The sequence below is a fragment of the Stigmatopora argus genome, chromosome 18, assembly GCF_051989625.1.
Source record: "Stigmatopora argus isolate UIUO_Sarg chromosome 18, RoL_Sarg_1.0, whole genome shotgun sequence".
Lineage (NCBI taxonomy): Eukaryota > Metazoa > Chordata > Actinopteri > Syngnathiformes > Syngnathidae > Stigmatopora > Stigmatopora argus.
Window position 1 is genome coordinate 10341959 of NC_135404.1, and position 18214 is coordinate 10360172.

General features: G+C 42.1%; 1 long non-coding RNA gene across 1 annotated transcript in view; it reads left to right on the plus strand.

The window, feature by feature from the left end:
• Window positions 1-18214, plus strand: part of LOC144092657 (uncharacterized) — a 28799-nt gene that overhangs the window by 3870 nt on the left and 6715 nt on the right. The window contains exons 3-6 of the long non-coding RNA XR_013306117.1: window positions 3377-3460; window positions 6183-6324; window positions 16875-17568; window positions 17703-17932. This is a non-coding gene — a long non-coding RNA (uncharacterized LOC144092657). The remainder of the gene's footprint in view (window positions 1-3376; window positions 3461-6182; window positions 6325-16874; window positions 17569-17702; window positions 17933-18214) is intronic.

The window sequence follows — 18214 nt, forward strand, 5'->3', positions numbered from 1 at the left end:
CTCCAAAGATTGCCTCCCATCCTTGTGGCTGAGGATGCATGACCCCAGAGATATCGCCTTCATCGCCACAGCTTAGGAGATCAGGCTCACTCCCACAACTCCTCCACAACCCTAAACGCTGTCCCGGCGCTGACCCCGCCCGCAAAGACGCGCCGCCATATTTTCAGTTGTCATTAAGCTGTCTTTCCACGGGTGAAAAAGTGTGAGGAGGGACAACAAGTTCGCAAGACATAGGTCTTATGTCTTTCTTGGGTTGAGGGTTTTACTCTGCCATTATTCTCTTCTCGACAAATGGTCTTCCAGGTTTTTAAGATGGAACGATCCAAAATTTTTTAGATTAATACACAGTTTTAAAAAATGGTTCCTAACCTAGATACGTTGCGTGTGCGGTCGATTGGTCGCCGGTCTTTTGGTCGCCCGGACCGCGACAACGGGCGACCAAAAGACCGGCGACCAAAAGACCGTCGACCAAAAGACCGGCGACAAAACAAGGAAAAACAACACGGTTTACGCATCAATAAAAGCCAACAATGGCCATGAGCAGTTTCACTAAACCGACATGTGAGTGTATAAGAGTTTGTATGTACATGTGTTGTCCCTTTTAAGAAGCGACGTCAGTCAGGGTCTTAACAAGTTCTCCAACAAAAAACAATGAAAGTCCGGGAAATTTGGAGCTTTTCTTTAGCCTAATAATTAATAGGGCATTAAGTATGACCAAATAGTAATTCACAGTTTGTATTTAGGGAATTTGAGCAACGATTTAAATGGTAATTATCACTTACCTTCCGGGCGACCAAAAGACCGGCGACCAAAAGACCGGCGACCAATCGACCGTGTACCATGCGTTGTCTCTCGTTAAATTTGGGGTCCTGAAATTTAGAAACTATCGACGTTCTGTATATTTTTTGATTTACTGAAGGGATGGTAGAGTAGCATTAATATGATTAAAATGGTTTGATTTACGATGTTACAATGTAAAAATGAGCAATGACCCAAGCTTCACATAAAGTGGTGCCATGTGAAGTACCCTTCCCCCTTTGTCTTCTAGCATTATGGTCCCCTCCCCAACAAATTTGTGTAACAGCACTGGACACGGAATGAAATGTGGGCCTGTGCAGCGCCAAGCGTCGCTTTTTGTAAGTGGCGGACGAGTCTGTTTTTACGACGCCATTCGTCATCTTTCCGCTGCTGCTTGGCTCGTACTCCAGGCACTTAAAGGAATAGGAGCAATTAAACATAAAAAGGGGATTGTGACCATGTCAAATAGCCATGCCATATTTTTTGGGGGGGGGTCGCTCCGAACTGGAAAGTGAGATGTTTGCTCGAGTCTGGACGACGATCAAACACTCGCCCAAAGGATTAAACGAAAAGAAAAGTCACATGCAGTACTGGTTTTCTGAAATGTTTAATTCCAGTCATAGGTTCTATTCGCCAACTTTTTAGTGCAACAAGAAGCTCTTTTAGAATTAGGGAGTTGTTCACTTTCCCAGTGTGCATTCTGAAGGGTATAAATTGTGTTTCCTGTTGACTTTGGGCTTACCACGTCTCTTCTGGGATCTGCTCATACTAGCTTTAAATGCCAGTGAACTTCTCTAGCCCCACAGCAACACCTGGACGCCTCTCGCTTTCAGCCTGTTTTGGATTATTGCCCCATTCAATTCAAATTTCGTGATATGCCTGCTTTGGATCATGGGATAAATAAGCAGCGATTCCCTGGAGAATGTCTTCACTCCCATGACACATGGATAGAGAGGCAATTGGAATGTTTCTTGCCAGTGTGTTAATATTTATAAAGTCACAAAGAAGAAATAGACAAGAAATTGTAACGATTTAGGATAATCCTATTGATTTTACATTAATAAATGTCTTTCTTAAAATCTTGCTGAAACCGTATACTGTTTTGCAGAAGGCGCAACGAGCAGACCGATTACCGTATTTTCACGACTATAAGGTGCAATTAAAAGTCTGAAATATCCTCCAAAATAGAAAGGGTGCCTTAAAATCCAGTGTGCTTTATATATGAAAAAAAAAATTAAAATCTGTCATCCGTTGAGGGTGCGCCTTATAATGCAGTGCGCCTTATAGTCGTGAAAATACGGTATTTGTTTTTCTCGTTAATCACAAAAACATCATACTTTGTGCGTAATAGTTTTAAAACGATTGTCTAGAATATTACAAAAACATCATTCCTTAACAAATAAAACGCCTTCCATTGGAAAATGATGATAAATTAACCAAATGGTGATATCATCACGGCACCTGCTCAGCGGCCGTCTTTTTTTTCTTGGCAAATGGGAATATTTACAGTTGACAAATGCCTTCTTTCCGAACTTTCCTGGCCAGTTGTTTGGATTTGCATGCAGGCGATGATTAAGAACTCACAAGCAACGCTTGCTGATGACCAAAGCAGACCGGCTCGACATCCTTGGGCTCAAATCCACCTCTGGGATGTCCCTGCATCGACCTTCAGTCTCCAAAGCTACACGATCCGCAATGTCATTCAAATGCAGAAAATGTGGACACGTGTGCACTCCCATAAATAATTCCCTTGTAGACCGCGGCCTGTTTCATGCATCAGTGGAGGGTCCGGAAGCTTGCGTTTTCCCAGCGGTGCGGAACCTCCCAAAACTTCCTCGTGTACACGTCAACAGGTTTTTCAATTAAAGCTTTTAGTGCGCATCCCGGGACATTAGCCTTCTGATTTAGAGCAACAACTGCTTTCGGAGTGGCTTCACTTGTCCTAATTCCTAACGTTCGGAACCTTTCTTGGCGCTTCCAGGCCCCCCCAAAAAAGATTTTTGAGCATTTTTAAATTTTGCTAAGCCATACTATTATTTGGAACTGCTCCTAATTTTATCTACCTTGACTCCAACTAAACTGAGGCGCCATAATGGCGATTTGGCAGGCAGCCTGCCCTGTCTCCCCCAGTGTAGTGTATTACTTTATAATTTTGTTGGCCAGGCTTTATCTTAAAAGGCATTTTGTTTTGTACAATGACAATAATGAAACCTCATACCTTGAAGGAAAACGTGCCCAAACTTTGTCTTTGTCTAAAATGACATGCGGAAACAGTTGTTCCAATTTTTCCCCCTTGATAAACGTGACATTTGAACAGTTTTCGTTCAAATTTTTAAAGCCACAGGTTAGCTCACACGGTTTTGACCCCATTGGTGTCAAAGCCCCTTTCCAAAGTCTTTGCTCGATGATATTCTCCATGTTCTTCCTGAGTGGGTTTGATGTCACACGTGTCAACAACTAACCATGAAAGAAAGCAACATGTGTATGGGAGTGAAGGATGAAAGAGAAAGAGGTCTCGTCTGTTGTGCCGCGGACATAATTGGATGCTGACCATCTTCTTCTCTTTTATAATCTTCAGTTTGATGTCCTCCAGAATGGTTTTCGGCGCAACCATCCGCAGCTGGCATCAATTTATGGAGGAGCAGTGGGGCGTCTGTCAGAGGTGAGTGACTGCATACGGGTTAAGAAAGAAGGTGGTATGATCTGGAAGTTTAAAGAAAAAGGAGGATGTTTTCGTCAGATTTCCAATTTAGAGTTTCCCATTCACTGACTTAAAAAAAACACATTCTAAACAATGGGAAGGGATTGCAGTACTCAAATATTATACTGTCAATACCACCGTGAAGAGTAGGAAAAGTTGAAGGATTCCTGTTGATGTTTCACCATCCCAAACGCCCGTGCTTTGTTGAGTGACAAGACAATGGCGTCCAGGCCAAAACCGGAGCTCGCCGGATGGGAAACCCTGGCATCCCCAAGTTGGAGTGCAATCAGACTCCTGTTGTATCCTTCCAAGCTCGCAACAGCCTGACTTTCCCGGCCCCGTCATCGAGGGGCGCTGCAGGATCCATTAGGAATGACGGAGCCGAAGAGGAAGACGCCATACAGGTTGACGCTCAACGAGGGAATCGTTTATCTCGTTGGAACGGCGTATGCAGCGCTTCAGCATCTGTTTTCCAGCTACATTTCTTTGTCGATACAAGTTTTGGCGCCCCAAAAAAATGGATGCAAAGTACAAAAGCAAGAAATCTTGCCTCTGTCTTCGCTTCTGGAGGCTGCTCAAAAACAGCAGATTTTCCTGTGGTGCCCCCATGGATCTTCAGTAATGCAATACTTTATCGAAACATGCGCGATGGTCATAAAAGAGTCTTCTGTTTATGTGACAGATAAAAGCAGGCGGGACAGCACATCTAGAATGCCAAGTCTTGCCTCACATTTGTTGCTCTGTTCTCCAAGAAAACTTATTTTCTAGCCCCTGTTAAATTAAAATAGCTTATTTAGTTAAGATGTTTTTTCACCAATTTAAAAAGTCAGTAATAAGAACTTAACAAACAGCCTTACTTCATCACATACTGTCTCTTTTGGGGACATCATGATCAATAAAGGACCCGTGGACTAACTGCCCTATTGTTCCCTGGGCCATAACATCTTTTGTGCATTAAAAAAAATCCACATCAAGAGTTCATAAATTAAGTTACTGTTTGAAGTCGAAAACGATTAATCTCGTAAGTCGTAATATTTTACATTTTCAGGGGGATTTTATTTAATTACAGACATAGAACAAGCATTAATAATTGTAGTTAAAATAATAACATTGAAAACAACAGGCATTTTAGCATATCATATTCACAGTTATTCAACTAACTTCAGCACCACATAACTTGTTTACAAAATTATCAATCTGACTTCAAATCGCCATCAAATTTTTGTTGACAAGAATAACATATGTACAAAAATAAAAAAAAATTAAGATACACCGTACATCATTTTTTCTGCTCCAAAAAAAGAGCAGCTTTTGCATACATTTTCCCACTTGGATGGAAATCAAAGAACAAAACATTTAGAGACACGACATCCATAGCTCAAGTCGTATAAAGAGTGTAACTATTTCCCGATTGTGACCTCGTTCGCTGTGACACCATCGTGCACCTGCAGCAACGAGGAGGGGGTTGACGTCCCTATAGAAGCAAGACAGGCCTCGGTGCGCCCTTACAACTTGAATGTTCTATATGGAGGTCGTCCCCCTGCAGATATAGATTCGTCTCCAGAGGTCTGATTAAAGCGGTCAGCTGTGCTTGAGTGCTTTAAGCAAAGCGTACAATATAATATATTTTTATGTGTAAAGTATGTTTTAGTGAAATGACCTTTTAAAATCAAGGTAGAATCATGGAATCATTTTCAAGTAGGATAATAGATAGCATCCAAATAATTCATTTGATGCATACTTTATGATTGATTTGACTCAAATAATAAGAGTTTGAAGAGCTGAATCTGTTGTTCGCGTCCTGTACAAATGAGCAAAGCTTTCATCGTCATATTTCACTTTAATGACGCTTTTACACTTCACATTCCCGTCTGATGATTCCCATTCATCAAAGATTTGGCATTTTTTCCCCATTAATTTTTCTGGAAACAAAAACATGGAGATTAACGGGGAACAATTTTAGATCAGCCTGCTCATATTCTTGGAAGTCCTTCCAAAGCACAGTTGTTGTCATGGCAACAACCCACTCATTCTTTATATACTGTTCAGGGTCACTTATCTTGGATTAATATATCTGGCACTTCTTGCCAGGAGATATATAAAATATGTAATTTTCCCATTCTGAACGGAATTTAACAATAACCTCAAACCTTACATGTAAACCCCTTTTTTGAAGTATCACCCTATTTTTTAAACTTATAATTTGACACCGCAAACGAATACCCGTGTTAACAGTAAGTAGTATGTAAACTCTATCTGCCATTGTAGCGCATTCAATTCAATAGTATGTGATACAGAGAGTTTTTGCGACAATCCAACTAGCGAACGTAGTTGCGCCTTGTTCTTATCTACAAAAGGAATGCAGAACACAAGTGCTTCAAAGCGTCAAATGGCTGCAATAAATCATTTTTATGATAACTTCCATATTTCACTTGAAATACAAGCATGGAATTGATGCGTCTGCATGTCGCTTATTGGACGTATTTAACTTGCTTAGTTTGGCGTGGCTTTCTGTGAAGTGCGTCCAGAGTGCATTTGATTAAACAGCCACGGGTTATAAAGGATGAGGAAGGAACCCTAAGCCACCCCCTTCATGGAGGAACAAAGACCACCGCATGTGGAGTATTTCAGGCTGCTTGTCTGCTATTGACTTTTTACGTGTCTTTGTTGTTTGCCGTCGCAGCTCTTTTTGCGAGACGTCCCGCTGGCTGCCGGCCAGTCACCACCCGGAGACCCCCTGAGTGATGTCATCCCCTTCGCGGAGAGTTTAAAGAGGAGAGCCCTTCCAGTCAAACAGGCTGTCAGCTTCTTGTCACAATATCAAGGTCAGTTTTATCAACATGTACAAGACGTTTGAGCTGGCCTCCATTTTTTTTTTTCCAGCCAGCTTGTTTGAAACACCAACCTTGGCTTGCAACCATCATTTCAAACTGTTAATGAAACCCTGACCATTCCTAATTTTCAAACATATTTCCCCATCTCATGTCTTGCAACTCTATTCAGGAACATTAAACATGGGTAAAAAGCGTCATTTAAAAACCTAGCTTGAAATCGTGAGTTGAAACGTTCACTGTGATTTAATGGTGCCAAAAATTACAATTGTAAAAATGTAAATGTTAAATGTAATAATTTTATTTGACATTTATACAACAAATCTTTTTTTAACCCATTTCAGAGTTATTCCAACCAAATCATTGCAGCAGAGAATGCCCACTTTTTTCCATCAATTCTGGTTGTGACATCACAACCAGAAGTGATGACGATGTCTAACTTTCTGGCATTGTTATAATTCATAGTTATTGACCAAACGATGGAATGCATAGAACGTATAGCTTGCTAGCAGACTGCAACAATCTGCAGCTCATTCTGTGTGTGACATCTTTTGTTTGGAGATTTTTTGTAGCGAGGTCAAGGCATCTGAGAAAGGACATTTTGACAGGATCTCATTTCAAAATTAAGCCTTTCCTGACATTTTTGGGATGGATTTGTTTAGCTTGAAGCATCCGTTAAAAAGGTCCTTGATGGCGAGCTCTTAAAGTAAATACAAAAGACATTCCTCACACATACTGCATGCTTTCATGACTTTTGGGAAGGGGCGAAAGAGGGGCTTTATTGGTTGTACCTTCAAGGTTGACCTTTCTCACATCGATAGGGCGTGACAATGAAATGACCTCGAAATAAAACAAATGAAAGATAGTTTGAATAATATGATAGTATCCCAATAATTGTACTACATCAACATCAGTAAGTAGACATATGGAGCTAAGATTGAACAAAGAAATATATTATGCAAAAACATCAATTGTATGCAACAGTAAGGCTCCAAAACTACAAGTAGCAAACGATTCGACTCCACATTTCACGTCATTTCCACCTCTGTAAATTCACATCCTTGCGGACGTGTTTATGCTCGTCTGTCATCTTGGGTGATTTATTTGTACTCTAACTTTGTCCCAGTAGACGTTTATGAGCAGCATCCCGCCCGCCCGCACACGTTCCATGATCATTGACATCCGTCACAAACAATTAAATCTGTTTATTCTTCCCTCTGAGCTGAGAGTTATGACTTTGGGGAAAAAACATTCTTGGCTCATCCATCTGACGTTTTATGCTAATGTCGCACACATGACCAGTGAAAAAGTCATTAAATATACAGTGCTTTTTTTTCCACATTGCTGTCAGTTCCAGACCCTCATTTGACACAATAAGCCTGCCACGATTCACTCGTTTGAAACCATTGCTTTAAAAGCCTAGCTCTTGCTTGAAGTTCAACATTGAAACTCGAACGTTGACTTGAAAATCCAACCTTTTAAAAACTGAACTATGGCTAAATTGGGGTCTCGAGTCTTGGACTTCTCTCCCAATTGTCAGTGTGTTGAAATGCCATCGTCAAAGTGGCGTCTTAAGCTAAAAGTTTGCGGTAGAGCGCGGCATTGTTGTCCGGACGCAAAGCAATTCAAAGCTTTTTAAAGACCGCATTTATCATCACAATCATAATTAGGGAGGAAAAATGGCCAGACCCGTGGGAAGGATTGGACTGGTGTTCGTCATTTGGCTAAAGATCCTGGGATTTTTTTCCAGTTTACGCACACACAGAAAGACACGCGTGAACTGCAGTCCAGGGTGGGTCTCGCTCGCCTTCACTTTTGTTCCAGCCAAGCGCCTGATTGGAAACATTGTGATTCTCCTCCTAAGCAGACCCGACTAAACGCTCTCATCTGTGCATGTGGAGCAGGTGAAGTCCACAAGCTGGGAGTGAAGGATGCTTGCCATTTGACACAGGATTTTCCATGGAATTTCATACGCTCTAAATCGGATTTACAGGATGCAGAAAATACGATTCTGCTGTTTCTCCACTGAACATTTGTCAAAATACACGGGATTAGATGCGGTCTGCAGAGTTATACACTAGCAAAATTAGACTGCACAGGTGCATCTCGTATAACTAGAATGTCATCAAATCTGAAGCCGATGTTTTGTGTTCGGCGGTGTTCTCGATGTTCTGGCCTTAGTCGGTCGGCTCCTTGAGAAGCTTGACAGTCCTCTCACGGGTGTGCTTATCCTTTTGCTGGCACACCTTTTAAACCATTTTTACTCATTTTGTCAATATTATTGGATACAGTAAATTGGCAGCTCCTCAAGCAAAGACATTCTGTGGCTTAGCCTTCTTGTGAAAGCTGTCGATAACTGTCAAAAATAAACTCTCAGATCAGAAACGTCCACTTTCTGATATGCTCATTCACTGCCGTCAAAATTGATTGGTCCTCAATGGACTGTAACCAGTCCAATATTTCAAAAATGTAAAGAAAGTGAGCTGTGAAAACCATAAAATACAAATGTTCATTCATCCCTTCCCAGTCAAAATCAATTAGACCTCTAGTGGCGTGCGTCAATGTCAGCCAGTGAGTTCATTTATCTGGCCCAAAACAAACTGGTCCAGTTTACATGAGATCTTAATTAAACATGACCGTGGGGCGTGAACCAAAACGACTTTGACACCCCTGCTGTTTAGTATCCAACACTTAAGGCTTGATTCATAGTTGTTAATTTGACTTTCGGTCCCTTAAAAAGTGGGTGGTGCCCTGTAGATATATACAGTACATTCTAATTGAATTCCCGCACTGTTGGCCGTATTTGACTTATTACTGTTTTTGTTTCAAATCCTCTGTTGTGGTATTAACAGCCAAAAAAGACGGAATTATAGCCATGTGCTTGAAATTCATGGGCATGCCAATTTCCAGTACATGTTACTAATTCAGACTGACATCAGGTAATTAAATAGAGAAGACTTTTGTGAAACCTAAGAACTGAACCACAAAAGCGAAGAACCCTCATAACGAGTCAATCGTTTGCATATTATAAATAAGCTTCTAATCAGTGTATCATCAAAAAAGACAAAACATCTCTAATCAGTGAAATCCTTCAGAATGCAACATGTTTGCAATCAGTACTCACGCAAGCACTCTGACATGTGTGACATGATGGAACCTTCACGTCATTGTACAAGTAGAACAGATGTTATATTTAATATAATCATGTTCTGACAATGATTAATGCTATCACTTCATCTCGCCGTGAGCGTGTGCGTCTGTGTGTGTGGGTTGCGACACTTTAGGGATTCTGCGTGAGGTTGCTGATGTTGACACATAAATGATCGATGGACGGATGGAAATTCTTCTTCCCCAAAGTCCTAGGCTGCCATCCCGCACCGTTGCGACTCACGTTTTCGGCCCAAAGCAGGGATAATGTTTCACTTGAGGAGTTCAAGCCAGGGGAAAAGCTTTGAAATAAGGGTTTTGAGTCAGAATCAAGATAAATAGGCTATTGACGTGCTTTCCCTCCCAAGTCAGGGACCTTGGCATGCTTTTTCATAAGATGTGCGTGACAATTGGATGCTTGTTGTTTGCTAGTTCTCTTCTGGAGTGGCTTTTAGATGTAGTCAGCGTAAATCAGGTCGCCATTGTTATGGAGCTTCAGTGGGGGTAGGTTGTTCAGCCAGGCGCCACACAAGTGGTCTCGAGTCTGGCAAAAGTCTCGGTCGGAATTCCAAATCCTACCGAAGTGTTTGCATCCAGACGCTGCCGTTACGTAAAACATTCCTGGCAGGCGCCGTCGTGAGAGGAGGCCCGTTTATTGGAGGGCGTGTTCCCGCGGAGACGCTCGGACGGGCTCTTTAAAGGATTTGGAACTATGTGAGTGGGCTTTGAAGTTGCCCCTTTATCATTTTAGCCTAGCATCCACTAATCAAGCAGGGTGATGTATGTTTCAACTGTCTGAAAATGGTTTCCACCAAGCAGTTGGCGGTTGAGAAAGCATTATTGTTTCCTATGACTAAGAGGTTTTTTTCTTGTTTTTCATGGCAATGTAATTTGCTGACCATGACAAGCTAAACATGAATGTAGCTTTTTAATTCTTGCAGTGTTGATAATGAAAGAAAGGTGCAAGACTCACCACTCTTTGTGCCTAGTTGGCATGGTGTTGCATTTTATTGGTTGAGTGAAATAGTCTTGTGAGGTGCACAATAGGGATCAGGGATTGGACAGAACAAAGTTTCAAGGGACAAAGAGAAATAGATAAAAAACGCTATGGTAAAAAAAATATGGATATATCTATGAAACTTTCTTGGAGTCATTTCTGCTTGCATTCTGCTTAAATTGTCATTGATCTAGCATACCAAACCACATCGCTGATGTCAGTGTTGACATTGCTAATGATGCAATAACACTGCTGAGTTGTGCCCACATTTAGAATAAATATTTAGCCCAGAGTCTCACAGGGAGCCTCAAAAGGACAAAGCTGAGCGCCGTCCGGGCTCCAGGAATGTGATTGTTTCATTATCGGTCCCTGAACTACCCGCCAAACCCCTGCCTATTTTTAATTTCTTCTCCCAGTGGCACCCTCGCCCAGGGGCCCGTCCCATCTCGGAAGGTGCCATGCTGCCAGGGGTTAGCGAGGCCAGCCGGTTCTCAGACGGCGTGATTGCCAAGGTCAACAGACCGCCTTGGACAGATCCCCTTAACGACACTCTACGCCAGGAAGATTGTCGTTTCCTAATATGGTCCCAGTCACCGTCTCTGTATTTTGCATTTTTTTGAAAGAGAATGTTTGGTGACTTCACGGCTGCCGTCTTTTAAGTGACTGGATGAAGTGAGGAGTATAAAACCAATGAAGACCACTTGTAAAGTTTTTGGAAACGCCAATCAATCACACATTTACAACTGGCTCATGCAGCTTGAGTGACATTTATGGCGTTGAAGCTGTCGTGGGAAAATACAGGTCAGGCCTAACCCGATTGCAAAACTGTCCAAAACCTCCTGTGGACCAGACAAACATTATTAAAGCCAGTGCCTGTCGAGATTCTGTTGCCTTACAAGTAAAGTCAGGCAACCCCAAAGAGGTCGGCACATCTTTTCTTTGAGCAGAATTGAAAAGGTGAAAGACGATGACATTGTCTCTTGGCGTGTCTTCCTACACTCAAATGCACAAAGGGGACCTACTGCTCCACTTCCTGCACAAAAGCCTCCACGGACAAAACAAGGCGTCGTTGAGGTGAAAAACGATCCCGGCTATAGCGGAAGTAGTGCGGCAGCTCGCTCCAGCTTTGTCCGGGCCCTTTGTGGGGCACTCAGACGTCCCGTTTTAAAACCGTAGCTCAGGTAACAACCCAGAAGAGGACGAGGTGTGGACCTGAAGACTTTTTACAATTGTCATTTTCTCCTCCTTTTCATCTTCATCCAGTAGGCGTTGTTTTCCCTTTCTTAAATTCTCTAAGCACTTCCCACCAGATCTTGTTGTTTTGATATTCCATTGGATTCAAGGATCTGGGGAATCATCTGTCAACGCCAAAACTACAGCCATCCTTCACTGCTTTACTTGGTTGAGGCAAAATGAAAGAGATTTCAAATAAAAGCGCTCAAGGCATTGTGAAAGGAATCTCATCTCACTTGTGTTGCTGATTAGTGAGATGTCCCGGAGGAAATGAGAACATGAGAACCAACTGTTTGGCCCCAACTGTTCTCGCTCATCTCGCTGTTTTTCTTTTTAACTAGAAACAAATTCATATTCAACTTCATCTGAGTTAACATACCAACAACCAGGTAGACCACACGTTTTTAGGAATTCATTTGTCATCGGAAATGGAAAGAATGTTCTAAAATTCCACATTGGCATCATTTAGGTCAAGCGCCGTGCCAGAACGTGCGCACTTCCTGTCGTCTTTTGTTTGTGTGTCATCAACAAACGGACTCGCCCAACACCGCTGCTTTTGATCTCACCGCCAGCCGCCGCCCGGACGTTTCCTTCCATGTGGAATCCGCACTGAAACATTTGTGAATGAAATGCTGCTGCTTTGCGTTTGCCTCGTTTAAAAGACGAGAATTTGTATTCCGAAAGAACAAAGGGGAGCTTTTCAAGGGCCATTTTTTTCACCGCCATAAAATTGCTTTGAATTAATGTTAGATCTCATGTTTGTAACAACTAGATTTCCAATGCGAGATTTTCAAAAACCTTCGGATGGACAAAAGTAATGAGAGATTCAGATAGTCCATCCAACTGAGATTGGACGTGAACCTGAATCTTACTGGTTTCTCTTAAGATAATTTGTGTGTTCACGAGAGAAACATCCGAGGTTATCATTGTCGATGGCACGGCTAGAGTTCAGGCCCCAAAGGGTTAACGAGGGTCTTGACGTTATTGAGAGCAGAGGACAAAAAAGAGAGAGGGGCATGTGTACTGCAAAGTGTCTCCATGGAGACAATGTCAAGTCCTTTTGTGTACGCGTGAAAGAGAAGACAGCGCGGCTTGGCGTGCAACAAAGGCAGCCATCATTTTTGGACTCAACATGTCCCAAAGCGGAAAGGCAAGAAGAACGGAAGGCCCCACCCTTTTTGCCCTACCTGACTGCCATTGAAGAGGATGTCACAGTGGAGGATATCGTTACTAATAAAGAGGAAAAGGAGCTGCAATTAAATATGAATACGGTTATTGTGTTGGTGGGCTGAGGCGGGATCTGAGCGGGACGTGGGTCGACTCGGTTCTCGGAAACACCCAGGACAGTGGTCGTCAATAGGAGGGTTGTGGTCCTGAACTGGAACTGAAATGCTACTTGAAAATTTTGAGGAGTGTGAATGTCTTATGAGTGATTTTATAGTACTTTTCAAATGTGCAGTGTATATGGGATACACAGTAGAGTGAGTCCTTCAGTCAGAGCGACGTAACCCAAATTTACGTGTAATTATATGTGGATTTCTTCTGTTAAAGTCAAAATTTATGTCAAAATACTGAGTAAAAAAAGTGAAATACTTCCAAATAAACAAATATGCTGTACATAGCATTCATGCCGAGTAGTGGATGGGAAGTAACATTTTCAGTTTATCTTCTGGAAGATTATTTTTTCCAATTTTGATGGGTTTCACAATAATTTTGTGTTTTTACAGTAATTTTCTTTAATGTTAACCTGTGGCAACTTCTGGAGAATGGATTTTAAGTTGAATATTTTGGGGCTTTTGCAGTTTCAGGTTTACATTTATTTTTTGACAGTCGTCTTTTTTTCAAACACTTTATTTTTACAGGAGAAATTAAGTCAGGAATTTAAAAGGCGTCTCCTTGCGACTCGACCCAATCCCTCGCCCGGCGGTCCGTGCCCAACCTCGCCTGGTGTAAACAGGAAAGCTCGTGAACAGACTTGGAGCGACTCCATTTAACACGCTAGCGGCCATCCACGTGTTTATAGTCTTATATTCCTACCTTCTTTGATCCTCACACTCCATCTGGCGAGGGCGAATGAATTGCCTGGCACTCTTTTTTGTTGAAGGCGCCGACTTTGACAATTGCGCGTGTTAGATGGTAAACGCGCCAGCCGCCCCAACAAGGGTGCGCCGACCTTCGCAATCGCAAAATGCCATCGATGGACGGCGCGTTTGCTTACTTTCAATGTTCCTGTGATTAGTCCAGGAAATGGATGATTATAATTTGGGCCAAATATTTAATGTTCCCATTATTTGAGCGGGAGTGCGTCATGGCCGGCCCACCACGCGTACAATAACACTGCCGCTTTCCCACAGTGAGGTCGCGCACACGCGTATATGGAGAAAGACCACCAGTACAGGTACCTGACCACATTAAATGAGGGCATATACATATCATACTCATATTGTGTAATCAAGTTGTCAGTATTAGTCTCGGTAGCGCCCACCCAGATTAAAAAAAATAAAATAAAATATTCAGTGCCCGATGTCAGTTTCACTTTGTAATATGAAATTTGGTAGGTATGCAAATAATGAGTTGAACTACAAGACATCTTCTTTTATTTTGTCTGGAATTGCCCTTTACTTTTTTTCCCCTGAAAGATTTCTTTTTGCCAATTCAGTATGTAAAACACATGTAAATACCTAAAAAGACACCATCTTGTCACGTTTGTAATTATTTCTATTTTTTTTTTAGGTTTTTAATGATGCATTTTGAAAATTTCGGCCCGTTCCACGTCACAACGCGGGTAAAAATAAGTATTGCCTTTTCTCTGAAAATACTGCTGCCAATTTCAATGAATAATCATGAATCCAAAATGGACAAATGTCACATCATTAACAGTCTGTCCACAATCTGGGCTCTGTAATTCAGGAGACTGGTCGCCGCTTGCAGGCTCCCCCCCACCCCCCCACACTCGGCATACATAAAGCGTCCATGTTTCTCTCATGTACCCGAATAGAACATCTGTTTCTCGGCACTTTGTGGCGCACATGTGGTCTCTTAACCTTAACAAAGACGTCTTCATGTGGTTGACCATTTATTTTCCCAGCCAGCAAAGCAGCACATTCGTGCCATATTTTCTAATCAAACCAAAATGCTCCAAAACGTCCTTTTTGTCTGATGTGAGCGAAACCACATGAAGATCTATCTGAAGCTCTTTTAATTCCCCGAGTAAACTCAGGTGGAATTTGGCGACGTTGGCGAGCGGAGCCACGTCGTCTAACGGCTCCCCGGGATTAACGACCATGCCGCAGCCGCCACAAGTGCGACGGCGGGTTCTTGTGTGCGCTGTCGAAGGGTCACAAGGATTCCCGCTGTGATGCTGAGGCAAAAAAAAATGGTCCAGATACGATAGACACAAGAGACTACTTGGTGGAGAGTATTACAAAAAAAGAAGTAAAAATTTAGTGAGCACCTTGAGATTGATTAACATCACATGAGGACAGTATTAAATAGTATTATTTTTGCGAAATTTAATCATATTTGGCTTTTCAGTAAAGATCATCGTGAGCAATTTTTCTTTACAAAAATTAAATTGCTTTTTTTTAGAAAAAAAACAACCTTAATATATACAATATATTTTTTAGTTATAGCTGAAGTGTCTTTGTTTACAGAGTTTACTTGTGTTTAAATAAAAAATGCACGCATTTACTGTCACTGCCCTACTGGTAAAAAAAAAAAGAATTGGCTATAGTTATTAAAAATGTCAGGCTGTTCTTTTTTTGGCTTAAACGAATGGATACAGCATCCATATGATTTTTCACATGGAGGTTCCCTCAACAGTTTTTGCAATTTGACACGAAGCTCATTAATGTCACGCGTGAAACAACTTCACCCAGAGCAGAAGCTTTAATAACACATCCTGACAAGTGTGTGTGTGTTGTAAGTTGGCCGCCATGCTATTTACAGAACGGCTGTAATGACTGGACGACTGATAGCGATCTGTACATTCTGGCTCGCGGCCAGTCTGAGCCCTGAGACGCGCTTGGGCAGACTGGCGTGCATTATTCGTGTAACTTCTGCACTGCCCTGTAAAGATGGCGCGCTAAATCACCATGGGATTCCCCGTGAGAGTCACTGAGCTATTGAGCATCGCATTGGCCTTACCTTCCATATTGAACCAAGATGTTTCCATCCCGTGACCGAAAGAAGATCCAGGTCCGGAGCGTTGTTGTGGCTCGATTGGGCCAGACGCCAAAGCACCCCCAAGGCCTGGACTAACCATGGCAGGCAAAGGCCCAAGTCATTTGTTTACGCCAACGAAAGCGATAATATCGCTCCGTCGCCATCTTGCTTGGAAGGCGGCCATGATAAACAAAAAGCTGCAGGTTGAGAGGTGATTTTTGGGTTCTGACTGGCAAACAGTTGCCATCAGGAGACTGACAAAAACATGGAAATCAGACTCTCAAAAATCTGTGTGTGGTCGATTGGTCGCCGTCCTTTGGTCGCCGGTCTTTTGGTCGCCCTGACCGCGACAACGGGCGACCAAAAGACCGGCGACAAAACAAGGTAAAACAACACGGTCTACGCATCAATAAAAGCCAACAATGGCCCTGAGCAGTTTCACTGAGCCAACGTGTGAGTGTAGAAGAGTTTGTATGTACATGCGTTGTCCCTTTAAGAAGCTACGTCAGTCAGGGTCTTAACAAGTTCTCCAACAAAAAACAATAAAAGTCCGGGAAATTTGGAGCTTTTCTTTAACCTAATAATTAATAGGGCATTAAGTATGACTAAATGGTAATTCACACTTTGTATTTAGGGAATTTGAGCAACAATTTAAATAGTAATTATCACTTACCTTCCGGGCGACCAAAAGACCGTGTACCCAAGAATCTAACTGTCGTACGTCTAGCACCGTCAATGGCAGACAACGAGTTCATAGCATTAGTTATGATAGCAGTAAATTGAATTGCTAGTTTTTCTGCAAGATTTCCCAGACCTACTGCATGTTTGTGTGTGTTATATCCAGCGTGTATAAAAAGCAATTGCTTAATTATTAATATTTATTATATGGAAAGTGCCTTCATTTTTGGAAAGTACTAAAACATTTCGTCTTCATTTTAGGAACATTTTACTGTTCTTTTCAAGGGAATGTAATGTATGTCAATGTTTTGTCTTTTTTTTGTAGGGGAGTACAACAATGCTAAATCCAGAGGAGGCAAGTGAAGCTAGATGAGGCTTTGTCACAGTAACCGTGGATAAAGTGGTCTCGTGTGACCAGGCGTCATGGAAGTGGCGCTCCAATCCAGAATTCGCAACTCAGACTTCACCTCCACTTCCTCCCTCATTTCCTCTGCTGCAAGTGGAGTGCAGCCGAAGTAATTGCCCTGCACTTTTCCCCACTCGGGCGCACGGGGAATCATCGGCAGCGAACCCAAACGGGCCTAATGATGGCGCTGCATCTAAATGACCCCCACGCCACCTCCATGTGTTTATGTCTGGTGGCCAGTAAGTAAACGGTGTTTATTGGAGAATGCAGCAGATCTCTATCAGCCTCTTCAACATACCCCCCCTTGCCTCATTAAAACCCGCATATGACACATTGTTGAAATGTGCGCAAGCACAAGAACATGAAAATACATCATTGGATGATTTTCTTTTTTTTTTGTGGGGGCGAAGTATGACCTAATTCCTCTCTGGGAGGTGGACAACATGGACATGGAACTCTTGTACACTCGCAGCCAGAGGGGATTAAGTGAGATTGAACACGGCTAGCGAACTGGTTCTGATCCAACATGTGATTTCCAAAAAGTGATGGAAGGAGGTGAGCACGCCAGCAGCACAAAAAAACAAAAACATCACTGTGTGCAAAAGGTCAGCAGGTAAGACACATTGTAATAAAAAGGACAACATGCAAAGTTCAACATTTTGAGGTCAATTTGGATTTCACAATATTGTTTTAAATACAAATGAATGATTAATATTGATTTCTAAACAGCTTTTATAATTTTTTTAGGTGGAATTTCCTAAACAAACATGCTCATGTGAAAAGGAAGTTGGGGAAGAATTTTAAAGTCACACACACACACACACACACTCAGCTGAACTGAATTTGGCCACATTGGCCAATTAAGGAACCATTTTGGAAAACAAGTGTTGGATGGAAACAATGACCTTACATGGATCAAATTTGGAAAAATAATAACATTGATCGGCTCAATCTCTCCTTCCTGAAGCGTCGTCATAGTAAGTGCAACATTTTATTCCATGTTCTCGAGCCAATCAAACTTTTTCTGCTATGTTTTATACGACTGCTGTCGTTTTTGCTGCGGTTTTGGTCACAATTGTTGCTTTTGGCATTTCTGATATTGCTGTCATTTTTGCATTGAATATTGTTGCTGTTCTGATTTTTGCTGAAACTTTTACATAATCCTGCAACACTTGATGTTTGGCAAAGTAAGTACAACATTTCCTAAAGCTTTCTTCCAATTTTTCAGGCAGTCAAACTTTTTCTGCTATGCTTTCTGC